At 38.4% G+C, this 14,388-nt stretch overlaps 2 pseudogenes; one reads left to right on the top strand and one right to left on the bottom strand.

Moving 5' to 3' along the window:
- The first annotated feature begins 710 nt into the window (after positions 1-710).
- LOC146580496 (uncharacterized) lies at positions 711-3,080 on the top strand (annotated as a pseudogene).
- A 7,149-nt stretch (positions 3,081-10,229) lies between these two features.
- LOC146580497 (uncharacterized) lies at positions 10,230-12,337 on the bottom strand (annotated as a pseudogene).
- Positions 12,338-14,388: the final 2,051 nt, after the last annotated feature.

Consider the following 14,388-nt stretch of genomic DNA (forward strand, 5'->3'; position numbering starts at 1 on the left):
TCCTGATTCAGACTCTTAATGGGGACATTTCATTTTCCAGCAGGAAGCTTTTTGTTATAGCCTTTAGATCAGGGTTCGGCAACCTGCGGCTCCGGAGCCTCATGCAGCTCTTTAGTCCTTATAGTGCGGCTCTGCGTGGTTTGGGAAAATAAATTAGTATTTAGCTGAAGTGTATTTTATTTATGCCAGTTCTTTTTTTTACTTGTAGTTCTAAATTGGAAGCTTATTGTGATTTTGCAATATACAAATAAAATTATATTTTGTTATTTTTTCATCGCTCAAAATAAGCATCACACTCGCGGAAGCCGGTGTACCCGGCGAAACGCCGTGCATTTATCGAGCCTTTCAACCCCAGATAGGCCAATTATGGCTCTTTGGGTCTTAAAGGTTGTTGACCCCTGCTTTAGATGAACAGAGTTTTTTAATTAAATACATACTCTTTAATAAATGTTCTCTTTTATAAAAAGTAGGATAATTAAAAAAACTTTTATTATACCTTTATTAGAAAAAAAACTGTCTTGTTTTCTGTCGTCTGTTATGTAATATTAGGGATGTTTGTGACAATTAATTTCATCATCGGCTGGACTAACCAATAGTCCACAACTAGGAAACACTGAAATTTTAAGTTAAGTTTGAAAACAGTTTAAAAAAAAACACCCCATTCCAAAACGTCTTGTGACAATCTCATTGGAGTGATGATGTCATAGAACGTCATAAGTCCTTTGATGTTTTTCCTTAAATAGGGGTGAGAAACAGCAAGTTTTAGTTCGTTTCAGCAGCATCTGTGTTTGCAGCATACAAAACGTTCACCACAGAAACATTTGGAAAGCTCTTCAAAGTCATCGTATAGAAACTCCAACATGTTTCCAAGAAAAAAACAACCAATTCAAAAAGATTACGCCGCCTCTCCTTCCTGGAGTGGCCAGCCAATTTCCCCAAATGGCATCTCATCCTTCCAAAGGGCATTAGAGGAGAGTAGGAAGGAAAACTACCTTCTCCAGAAAAAAATGCAACAAATTGAAGAAGAAAAACATCAACTGGAGGACAAGTGTAGACGAATGGAAGCCCAAAATAAAGAGCTGGAAGAAAGACAACAGCGCCAGCCGGACATAAACATTATTAATGAGGGCTGGGGAATCAAGTTTGCTCAGGCCCGAGAGCAGATTGTGCACCTCAATAAAGAAAACAGGCAAAAGCGCGCAGAACTAAAAGAAATGACCAACCAGCTCCAAGACAAGAAAACGATGACTGATAAGATACAACGGGATCTCCAACACATGGACCGAAAAAATCGGCTCCTCCAAAGACAGCTCCATGAAGCTGTGGAAGAAAAGAATAAATTCCTCCAACAGAAGGAAGAGCAGGACAAAAAGCAACAAGACATGCAGCACAAACTGAAGAGCATGCAGGAAAAATACCGCATGCTGAAAGAAAGCCTGGATGAAACACTGCGCCAAAATAAAGACCTTCTTCAACAGAAAGAGCAACAGCAGGAAAGACTGAAAGAAGGAAAACGCATCGTCCAGGACTTTCAGTCTAAAAATCTAAAACTGCAAGAGTTTTGTAATCAGCTGAAGGACAAAGCAACTAAAGTGGAAGAAGAAAGGGACAAACTGGAGAAACGGTGCTCACAGATGCAGAAAAGGATCGATCAGATAGCGAGAAACAACTCCGAGCTCGTTAAGGGGCGTTTGGTGGAATTCAATAACTTGAAGAGTGAACACACTCAAATGCAGTCACAAAAACAACAAGAAGACAAAATACATGAAGACAAAAATCAAGAAATCAAGAAAAGAAAGAAGCAGTTAGAAGACAAGCACAAAGAGGTCCAACAGAGAAATGCAGACATGCACAAGGACAAGCTGATACAGGAGGAAACATCCAAACAACTCAAAGACAAGCTTGAAGAACAACAAGCAGCATTGGAAGAGGTGGAACAAAGATGTGAGAAACTTGAAGAAAAACCACTTGCAGAAACCATCGACGAGCTGAGAAATCTCATCGTGGAGAAAAAAGCGCTTGTGGAAAAGTGCATGAAAAAAAAGAAAAAAATGGTTCCACTTGTTCCAGAGGAGAGACGCTACTGCTTCCTCACCTGATGTAGCCTCGTCTTGCTCCACCTCTGTTAACCCCCCCCCCCCAGCCAGTCCCGGCAGTTGACTGTCCCCTCCTGAGCCTGGTTCTGCCGGAGGTTTCTGCCCGTTTAAAGGCAGTTTTTCCTCCCCACTGTCGCCAAGTGCTTGCTCAGAGGGGAATGTTGGGGTTTTCTCTCCTCTGCCTTTTTTCTTCTTTTACTTGTTTAACTTCTTTCATTATTACTTCATTTTACCTTGTTTCTTCATTTACTTGTTCAACTTCTTTCATTATTACTTCATTTTACCTTGTTTCTTCATTTACTTGTTTAACTTCTTTCATTATTACTTCATTTTACCTTGTTTCTTCATTTACTTGTTCAACTTCTTTCATTATTACTTCATTTTACCTTGTTTCTTCATTTACTTGTTCAACTTCTTTCATTATTACTTCATTTTACCTTGTTTCTTCATTTACTTGTTTAACTTCTTTCATTATTACTTCATTTTACCTTGTTTCTTCATTTACTTGTTCAACTTCTTTCATTATTACTTCATTTTACCTTGTTTCTTCATTTACTTGTTTAACTTTTTCATTATTACTTCATTTTACCTTGTTTCTTCATTTACTTGTTTAACTTCTTTCATTATTACTTCATTTTACATTGTTTCTTCATTTACTTGTTTAACTTCTTTCATTATTACTTCATTTTACCTTGTTTCTTCATTTACTTGTTTAACTTCTTTCATTATTACTTCATTTTACCTTGTTTCTTCATTTACTTGTTTAACTTCTTTCATTATTACTTCATTTTACCTTGTTTCTTCATTTACTTGTTCAACTTCTTTCATTATTACTTCATTTTACCTTGTTTCTTCATTTACTTGTTCAACTTCTTTCATTATTACTTCATTTTACCTGGTTTCTTCTTTTACTTGTTTAACTTTTTCATTATTACTTCATTTTACCTTGTTTCTTCATTTACTTGTTTAACTTCTTTCATTATTACTTCATTTTACCTTGTTTCTTCCTTTACTTGCTTGTTATTCTTATCTAAATAATAAACCAATTAAATTTATCCTTTGAGTATTTTTCATCTCATCTTTACAGAATCTTTCCAAAACATTTTCAAACATTCAGATCTGTCTTTTATTTTCTTCTTGAAACCTCATAAATGGTGAACTAAAAACCCGGATTACGGTTTGAAACATAGTTTCAGCTGAAACTGGTATAACATGCTGTGTGTGTGTGTGTGTGTGTGTGTGTGTGTGTGTGTGTGTGTGTGTGTGTGTGTGTGTGTGTGTGTGTGGAGAGAGAGAGCTCACAAAATTAGGTGGTGTTCTTCATTGTAATAGGAAAGGTAACATGGGTCCCCACCGTTTCTCAAAGACTTGTTTCTGTAGTCTGAGTATGTAATTTGTTCCATCAGACAGACACTCACTGGATCCATAGATTATATCTGGTTTTAACCATCTGATAGTTATGCATTTTAGGGCTGCAGTGAGTCATATATTTAGCAGGTAACTTTTGGCTTTGCAGTCAATATGTTCTGCAATCCTTCCCAACACTGCTGCTGTAGGACTTAGTGGAATATTTACCTTGGAAAATGTCTTTGAGAGCATCAAATATCTGCCTCCAGAATACACAGAGTTTAGGGCAGAGCCACAATATATGAGTGTGGTTGGCAGAGTGTGTCCCACAGTTCCTCCAGCATGAACTCAGATGTGTTGGACCCATCTTAGCAGTTATTTCTGGTGTTCTGTAGAATCTGGCACATTAATGCCCCCTTTATTTTGGGCACTGCAGGGTTTTGAGTCTAATTCTAGGCCGCTGTTTAGCCTACATGAAGTTAGAAATTCTTCAATACAGCTTGGACTCTCCACCATTTGACCCTTAGAACTGAAGAAGCTTCTCGGATGAGAGGTGAAACGTCTTCAAGTAACTCAAAGAAGTCCAGACGCTTTTCTTTCCAAGCTCCTTAGACTACGATGACCTGGATGACTGAGAACCTTCACAGACTTCTCCACACTTTAAATGCGCTCTAATGATGGGAACGTGTGGTAACATTTAGTCTTAACTGAAATAACATATTGCATCTATAAATGGGATTAAAATGTTTACCAAAGACTAACGTTTTTCATTCAGAACAAACAGCATATTTCAGGTTAGGGCTGCACAACTAGTCTGTCCAATATTAAAGTGACAGTTGTTTGTTACAATTATTCACAGATTGTTGTGGCAAAATGTGTTTTGATTGCACTGTCATGTCAGAATACTGCTTCCACCTTTACTTTGTGCTACACTCATGTTAATTAATCTTCATAAATTAATGTTTGCAAACACAAAGTATAAAGTTTTCCACTCTGCTATTTGTACCTGCACAATAGATGTGAATAAAACTCAAACCTATACGAGCTCCTTCTCCGTTTCCCTGCAACATTTTGTATAGATCTAACTTTTTGCCACATAAAGAACCTTCTGATGTGTTTACAGTAAATGTATTTGATAGTAGCTTATTTTGTAACTTTTAGTGGGCCTATGCAATGTTCCCTCTAAGCTGCGCACGTGCGCAATTGCGCACTGCTGGCACAGTCTCTGTGCACAGAAATTCTGCTTTGTGCACAAAAAAAGATCTAACCTGAATTGAAATTAAAATTAATACTTTAACAATTCTGTTTTGCAGTGTTGGTCAGTAAGTGACTGGTTGCTCCCATATGGGAACGATGCCACCTTATCCCATAGTCCAGCCAATAATGCGTATATGCACAGCTAATCAACGTGGTTGACAGGCTATGACAGCGTCCTTATGTGACGCTTTTTTGTTTTTACATTTTCATGGATGGGCTAAAGCAGTTAATTAAAAGTAGTCTAACATAAATGTAAATGCTGTAATTTGATTCTTTTAATAAACCATGAAACTTGGATGGATTCGATGCCGGCGTGACCACAGTGCACACGTCTGATGTCGCTCAGTGGTCCAAGGGATCGCTCAGGGAGTTTGTGTGTTCGCTCAGACACATGAAAAATTAGAGGGAACACTGGAGTTGACCATGAATTCCTCTATGTGAAGCCATCTATCTGATAGCTGAAGCTTGGCTCAAATTGGGTCATGCAACAGGGCACTTATCCTAAGCACACCAGCAAGTCTACAAAAGTATGGAAAAAGAAAATCAATCAAGGTTTTTCCATTGCCCAGGGAAAGTCCAGATTTTGACCTGATTTAGATGCTGTGGTGGGACTTCAAGAAAAGTGTATATAAATGAATGTCCCAAAAACCCAGCAAATTGGGGCATTGTTGTAAAAATTATGCCAAATTATGGCAAATATTCTGTTGAGCTTAAATACAGAGTTTCCTGTGTCATGAAAGTTGCTCACTTTTTACCTGGTTCGAATTCAAAGTACACATCAAGTCAAGTTGGCTGAAAATGCTCTTGCTCCGCTTCTGTCAAGAGTGCATCAGTAGTCAGTTCTGTGTACTTGGTTTAGCCAAGTATTCTAAAATGCATTTTGTCTGAAACGAAATAGGACATTACTTATTTGCAAAAGCCCTCCAATGTTTTTGGACGTCTCCATTCCCGCTGGTTTAACAGAGAGCTCTCCCTATCAGTTGTCAGCTGACCAAGAGGCTGAGGCTCACTGGAGAGAACACCTGACTCGCACATCACTTTCAAAATCCCTGCTGACTTTTGCCACTTAGTGAAGCACAAATCTTCAAAAATGACACTTCTGTGAAAACAGAAAGGATTAGTGGATATGGATTAAAGGATACGGATATACACTCACACACATACCTCAGGGGCTACACAATAATGAGGCACATTTCCAGCAACAGCATTACGTTTTAAAATAGTAAATATACAGAGTGTAACTTTCTAAAAGTTTATATCCATTGAAATGTCATCTGTAATTAAGAGTATCCATAAACAGTAACAATTTCCAGAACACTTTCTAAAAAAATACATCTATTATTTTTATCTGTAGTAATGCCATTTTATTGCAAATACCTATTAAAACAAAACCGATATTAGAGTTGATGCAATCAAAAGTGACCTATTTCTTTTTATTCTTCTGTGTTGTTTTTCAGAAAAATAACTTTATTTACTATAACTACGTTGGACCGGAAACAAATATGACAGTAAATTAAACAGAAAGAACATGTGCTGTAAGGTCGCTGTAGCAGAAGTCATCTCCACTGAAGCCCCCTCACAGCAGAGGGCCAGTCATGCTGTTTATTAGAATTTGCTAGTTTTCAGTGAGAAAAAACATTTTCATCAAGTTTTAAATCCTTTCGTTGCTCTTTTCTCTGCGATTGTCATAAAATCATCGTCCTCTTTTCAAGCCTTAGCTCGCTTTTATTTTGAAATATGAGTCTTGTGATCAGAGATGAATCTGTGCTGCATGATGTGCGTAACATCAGAGCGATAAAAGCCAGCTTTGCCTTTCAGTGATTCGCAGTAAGGACATAAATGACCTAAACTGAGACTGAAAAAAGTGCAGTCAGTTAAATGTTAGCTCACCTAACATGTAGCAGTGTTTACATGTAGCCATGTTTGACAGACTCCAGGGCTTTGATACCATAAGATGCCTCATATCCTCACAGACTCATGAGATCACACAGGTGGTCTGACCTGCTCGTGTCACACTGTGCTGTCTGTCTGTCTGTCCGTTGTTTTTCTCCTGCAGTGATGTTATGTAGCAGAAAAACAGTTGGATGCTGGAAAAGTGCAGAGCGATGGGTGACGTGTGGAGAACATCACAGTCTGTGTGTGTTCAACAGCTGTTAGAGCCACACTTTGTCCTTTCTGTGGTATAACTGCTGGATTTATTTTATTCCAACACTTAGAAACTGTCAGCAAAGCAAAACTTCATGATTGGATGATCCTGTGTCACGTCCACAGTGTCAAACGTGCACAGAGACAGTGACACCCACAGAGAAACCCTCAGCTTGGTGTCCATTGCAAATCTGCACCTGTTGTCTTCTTTCTACTTTCTTTGTTGAACTCAGAAACTCGAGACTTGAGATGAAGAAAAATGTTAAATAATGGAATAAAAAAAAGATGATTATTAAAAAAAGTAAAGTAAAATTATATAAATAAATGAGGTGATGATATTTCTGTTTACTTTAGAAGTTATTATACACTGTATGCTGTGATTCTGATCTGGGAAACATTAAAGACATTCATAGCCAGACTGCTGACTTTGTGTTTTTATTCAGTCGCCTAACAGAAGTGCAGTAAGAAACGATTTAGCCCATCCTGATTTCTTAGCTATTTGCATATTTGACACACTTACGTGTTTCAGATCATGAAGAACATTTTTATGATGGATAAAGATGACCAGAGTCAGTGTAAAATAAAGCTTTTACATGTATTGCTGGGAGGTCGGCAGCTCCCTCCACTGCTTGGCCCTCTGTGAAAAACAACTGGGATCCAGCTTCCCTGTGATGCTGAATTATATAAGCGGAAGAAAATAAATAGATAGAAGGATGGATGATTGTATTTTGTGTACAATCGTTGAAGTGTAAAAAGGGTTGGCCCTCCGTGGTGCCCTAAGCAAAGTTTGATTTTTGGGGCCCTTTAATAGTGCCAATAATACTGATTAATGATCACCTACTATAAATGTATTTCATTTTCTAATGTTGATGTTGTTGTGAAAAATGTCATAAAAACAGATAACAAATTTGCAACTTTCATGAAAAATGTTTTCATTAATATTTTAAAAAACCAGCAAAACACCTCCCCCTGGTGGCCACACAGAGAAACAATAGATAAAACCTGAGAGCTGCACAGTTGCAGCAGTGTGGTTTACGTCATTGTGTTGTCAGCCTGTTTTACACATCGGTGGTTTCTTATTGACGTGTAAAAAGATCTGAAATCGTAGTAAATTCAGCTGCTATTGTGGGCTGGGGATGATTTACACTTAACATTTTAATAACTGGGTACTGAATGTCATAGGCCCAGTGTTCCCTCTAATTTTTCACGTGTCTGAGCGAACACACAAACTCCCTGAGCGATCCCTTGGACCACTGAGCGACATCAGACGTGTGCACTGTGGTCACGCTGGCATCGAATCCATCCAAGTTACATGGTTTATTAAAATAATCAAATTACAGCATTTACATTTATGTTAGACTACTTTTAATTAACTGCTTTAGCCCATCCATGAAAATGTAAAAACAAAAAAGCGTCACATAAGGACGCTGTCATAGCCTGTCAACCACGTTGATTAGCTGCGCATATACGCATTATTGGCTGGACTATGGGATAAGGTGGCATCGTTCCCATATGGGAGCAGCCAGTCACTTACTGACCAACACTGCAAAACAGAATTGTTAAAGTATTAATTTTAATTTCAATTCAGGTTAGATCTTTTTTTGTGCACAAAGCAGAATTTCTGTGCGCAGAGACTGTGCCAGCAGTGCGCAATTGCGCACGTGCGCAGCTTAGAGGGAACATTGCATAGGCCCACTAAAAGTTACAAAATAAGCTACTATCAAATACATTTACTGTAAACACATCAGAAGGTTCTTTATGTGGCAAAAAGTTAGATCTATACAAAATGTTGCAGGGAAACAGAGAAGGAGCTCGTATAGGTTTGAGTTTTATTCACATCTATTGTGCAGGTACAAATAGCAGAGTGGAAAACTTTATACTTTGTGTTTGCAAACATTAATTTATGAAGATTAATTAACATGAGTGTAGCACAAAGTAAAGGTGAAAGCAGTATTCTGACATGACAGTGCAATCAAAACACATTTTGCCACAACAATCTGTGAATAATTGTGACAAACAACTGTCACTTTAATATTGGACAGACTAGTTGTGCAGCCCTAACCTGAAATATGCTGTTTGTTCTGAATGAAAAACGTTAGTCTTTGGTAAACATTTTAATCCCATTTATAGATGCAATATGTTATTTCAGTTAAGACTAAATGTTACCACACGTTCCCATCATTAGAGTGCATTTAAAGTGTGGAGAAGTCTGTGAAGGTTCTCAGTCATCCAGGTCATTGTAGTCTAAGGAGCTTGGAAAGAAAAGCGTCTGGACTTCTTTGAGTTACTTGAAGACGTTTCACCTCTCATCCGAGAAGCTTCTTCAGTTCTAAGGGTCAAATGGTGGAGAGTCCAAGCTGTATTGAAGAATTTCTAACTTCATGTAGGCTAAACAGCGGCCTAGAATTAGACTCAAAACCCTGCAGTGCCCAAAATAAAGGGGGCATTAATGTGCCAGATTCTACAGAACACCAGAAATAACTGCTAAGATGGGTCCAACACATCTGAGTTCATGCTGGAGGAACTGTGGGACACACTCTGCCAACCACACTCATATATTCTGGCTCTGCCCTAAACTCTGTGTATTCTGGAGGCAGATATTTGATGCTCTCAAAGACATTTTCCAAGGTAAATATTCCACTAAGTCCTACAACAGCAGTGTTGGGAAGGATTGCAGAACATATTGACTGCAAAGCCAAAAGTTACCTGCTAAATATATGACTCACTGCAGCCCTAAAATGCATAACTATCAGATGGTTAAAACCAGATATAATCTATGGATCCAGTGAGTGTCTGTCTGATGGAACAAATTACATACTCAGACTACAGAAACAAGTCTTTGAGAAACGGTGGGGACCCATGTTACCTTTCCTATTACAATGAAGAACACCACCTAATTTTGTGAGCTCTCTCTCTCTCCACACACACACACACACACACACACACACACACACACACACACACACACACACACACACACACACACACACACACACACAGCATGTTATGCCAGTTTCAGCTGAAACTATGTTTCAAACCATAATCCGGGTTTTTAGTTCACCATTTATGAGGTTTCAAGAAGAAAATAAAAGACAGATCTGAATGTTTGAAAATGTTTTGGAAAGATTCTGTAAAGATGAGATGAAAAATACTCAAAGGATAAATTTAATTGGTTTATTATTTAGATAAGAATAACAAGCAAGTAAAGGAAGAAACAAGGTAAAATGAAGTAATAATGAAAGAAGTTAAACAAGTAAAAGAAGAAACAAGGTAAAATGAAGTAATAATGAAAGAAGTTGAACAAGTAAATGAAGAAACAAGGTAAAATGAAGTAATAATGAAAGAAGTTAAACAAGTAAATGAAGAAACAAGGTAAAATGAAGTAATAATGAAAGAAGTTGAACAAGTAAATGAAGAAACAAGGTAAAATGAAGTAATAATGAAAGAAGTTAAACAAGTAAATGAAGAAACAAGGTAAAATGAAGTAATAATGAAAGGAGTTAAACAAGTAAATGAAGAAACAAGGTAAAATGAAGTAACAATGAAAGAAGTTAAACAAGTAAATGAAGAAACAAGGTGAAATGAAGTAATAATGAAAGAAGTTAAACAAGTAAATGAAGAAACAAGGTAAAATGAAGTAATAATGAAAGAAGTTAAACAAGTAAATGAAGAAACAAGGTAAAATGAAGTAATAATGAAAGAAGTTAAACAAGTAAAAGAAGAAACAAGGTAAAATGAAGTAATAATGAAAGAAGTTAAACAAGTAAATGAAGAAACAAGGTAAAATGAAGTAATAATGAAAGAAGTTGAACAAGTAAATGAAGAAACAAGGTAAAATGAAGTAACAATGAAAGAAGTTGAACAAGTAAATGAAGAAACAAGGTAAAATGAAGTAATAATGAAAGAAGTTAAACAAGTAAATGAAGAAAAAAGGTAAAATGAAGAAATAAGGAAAGAAGTTAGGAGAGAAAACCCCAACAATCCCCTCTGAGCAAGCACTTGGCGACAGTGGGGAGGAAAAACTGCCTTTAAACGGGCAGAAACCTCCGGCAGAACCAGGCTCAGGAGGGGACAGTCAACTGCCGGGACTGGCTGGGGGGGTTAACAGAGGTGGAGCAAGACGAGGCTACATCAGGTGAGGAAGCAGTAGCGTCTCTCCTCTGGAACAAGTGGAACCATTTTTTTCTTTTTTTTCATGCACTTTTCCACGAGCGCTTTTTTCTCCACGATGAGATTTCTCAGCTCGTCGATGGTTTCTGCGTTTTTTTTCTTCAAGTTTCTCACATCTTTGTTCCATCTCTTCAAATGTTGCTTCTAGTTCTTCAAGCTTGTCTTTGAGTTGTTTGGATGTTGCCTCCTGTATCAGCTTGTCCTTGTGCATGTCTGCATTTCTCTGTTGGACCTCTTTGTGCTTGTCTTCTAACTGCTTCTTTCTTTTCTTGATTTCTTGATTTTTGTCTTCATGTATTTTGTCTTCTTGTTGTTTTTGTGACTGCATTTGAGTGTGTTCACTCTTCAAGTTATTGAATTCCACCAAACGCCCGTTAACGAGCTCGGAGTTGTTTCTCGCTATCTGATCGATCCTTTTCTGCATCTGTGAGCACCGTTTCTCCAGTTTGTCCCTTTCTTCTTCCACTTTAGTTGCTTTGTCCACCAGCTGATTACAAAACTCTTGCAGTTTTAGATTTTTAGACTGAAAGTCCTGGACGATGCGTTTTCCTTCTTTCAGTCTTTTTTGTTGTTGCTCTTTCTGTTGAAGAAGGTCTTTATTTTGGCGCAGTGTTTCATCCAGGCTTTCTTTCAGCATGCGGTATTTTTCCTGCATGCTCTTCAGTTTGTGCTGCATGTCTTGTTGCTTTTTGTCCTGCTCTTCCTTCTGTTGGAGGAATTTATTCTTTTCTTCCACAGCTTCATGGAGCTGTCTTTGGAGGAGCCAATTTTTTCGGTCCATGTATTGGAGATCCCGCTGTATCTTATCAGTCATCGTTTTCTTGTCTTGGAGCTGGTTGGTCATTTCTTTTAGTTCTGCACTCTTTTGCCTGTTTTCTTTAATGAGGTGCACAATCTGCTCTCGGGCCTGAGCAAACTTGATTCCCCAGCCCTCATTAATAATGTTTATGTCCGGCTGGCGCTGTTGTCTTTCTTCCAGCTCTTTATTTTGGGCTTCCATTCGTCTACACTTGTCCTCCAGTTGACGTTTTTCTTCTTCAATTTGTTGCATTTTTTTCTGGAGAAGGTAGTTTTCCTTCCTACTCTCCTCTAATGCCCTTTGGAAGGATGAGATGCCATTTGGGGAAATTGGCTGGCCACGCCAGGAAGGAGAGGCGGCGTAATCTTTTTGAATTGGTTGTTTTTTTCTTGGAAACATGTTGGAGTTTCTATACGATGACTTTGAAGAGCTTTCCAAATGTTTCTGTGGTGAACGTTTTGTATGCTGCAAACACAGATGCTGCTGAAACGAACTAAATCTTGCTGTTTCTCACCCCTATTTAAGGAAAAACATCAAAGGACTTATGACGTTCTATGACATCATCACTCCAATGAGATTGTCACAAGACGTTTTGGAATGGGGTGTTTTTTTTTAAACTGTTTTCAAACTTAACTTAAAATTTCAGTGTTTCCTAGTTGTGGACTATTGGTTAGTCCAGCCGATGAAGAAATTAATTGTCACAAACATCCCTAATATTACATAACAGACGACAGAAAACAAGACAGTTTTTTTTCTAATAGAGGTATAATAAAAGTTTTTTTTAATTATCCTACTTTTTATAAAAGAGAACATTTATTAAAGAGTATGTATTTAATTAAAAAACTCTGTTCATCTAAAGCAGGGGTCAACAACCTTTAAGACCCAAAGAGCCATAATTGGCCTATCTGGGGTTGAAAGGCTCGATAAATGCACGGCGTTTGGCGGGTACACCGGCTTCCGCGAGTGTGATGCTTATTTTGAGCAATGAAAAAATAACAAAATATAATTTTATTTGTATATTGCAAAATCACAATAATCTTCCAATTTAGAACTACAAGTAAAAAAAAAATCGAGAAGAAAAACGAAAGAAAAATAAAGTATCGCTATTTACCGTCAACTAACAGAGTTCTGTCATGTTCTCGTGACAAAGTGCCAAACTGGCCTCAGTCGTGTTTTTCTTTCTTTCATCTCCTCTTCTTTTGTTGTTTTGTTTGAAGCATTTGTTTAATTGTTGTTTTTTATTGTGTGGAAAGAATTTTTCTGAAAATATAGATATAGAGAAATGATATTATATATAGTTCTATATAAAATGTGTACAAAGGAGAAAGTATATAAAAGGGTTTTCTCAGTGGGGGATCTATGCATGAATTATTTTTAAAGACGCGGGGAAAAGGACACTGTCGATGCACGTTTCCCAAGACTAAACGAGTCATATCGCTCCATGTTTGCTACTTTTGGTTTTTGGTTTTCTCCCGCAGAGTAAGAGCATCGCAGGAGCTCCTGAAGTCAAACGACGCCTCCCAGCACTCATTTATTAAAACGGAGTCGATGCCAAAAGTCTTAAACGTTAGAATCAAAGCAACAGCTGTGAACTCAGTCATGGTGTCATGTGCAGCCTTCATCTTACTGTCACTACTTTTTCATTTTAGGGTACGTGAGGTAAAGCGTCCGTCGATGTAGCTTGACTGTACAAAATTATTTTTCTACGTTATTAACAAAACAGAGCAGAGACTGATGCTGCTCCTGTCTGACCCCCTTATGTCGTGTGTGTGTGTGTGTGTGTGTGTGTGTGTGTGTGTGTGTGTGTGTGTGTGTGTGTGCTGCTGCTGTCGCTGTGTGAGTGTGATATCACATCTGCATCACTCAAGCGTAGGCGGGCCCGCGTCAGACAACAATAAACAAAAAGCAGAAAAAGGCCAACAGTAAAAACTCAGACTCCAGCATGAGCTCCTTCCTGCTGCTTAACCAATCACCTTCCTCCATATCATCACTGCTCCCTCCCTCCTCCTCTCTCCATCCTACACCACCTTTGTTATTTAACACCGACCCCCCCAATCTGATAATCAGACAAATTCCCAAACACCTGACTTCACTGTGTCGACACCGTTCCTGACTATTTCTGACCTCAGGTCAGCTCTGCTATTATCCTCACATTAAGGGTTCGTTCACCTGCCTGCAGATGATCTGTGAGCTCGTCGGTTGTAAATTAAACTCTAAGCACACTGAGGGTAACCGGGAGGCGTTCAGGGCCTGCAGTGCAGAGCTGCAACATGACAAAAAGGGATGGGGGCTCAGATCTCCTGAACAGGGTAGAAACAACACGGTGGGTTTGTGCTGTTTGTGATTCCTGCTCCGTCACTCTGGTGGAGACGACTGCAGCTCAGCAGCGCTCCCTGCTGATCCTCTGATGAAGATGTCAACAGTATGTAAACTGAGCTGATGTGCTGCTGTTTGAGCCCACGTGGTAGCGTACGTCCAGTATGGGAGAACTTAGTCACCGGTGCTGTCTTTGCTTGTGCTCTAGCTTTAGCCTGTTTGATTGTTTGTTTTCTATTTTATTACTGCCTAAAAGGG

This window comes from Mchenga conophoros, linkage group LG3, assembly GCF_057382185.1.
Source record: "Mchenga conophoros isolate Kocher_MC1m ecotype Shallow Benthic linkage group LG3, M_conophoros_male_GT1.1, whole genome shotgun sequence".
Classification (NCBI taxonomy): Eukaryota; Metazoa; Chordata; class Actinopteri; order Cichliformes; family Cichlidae; genus Mchenga; species Mchenga conophoros.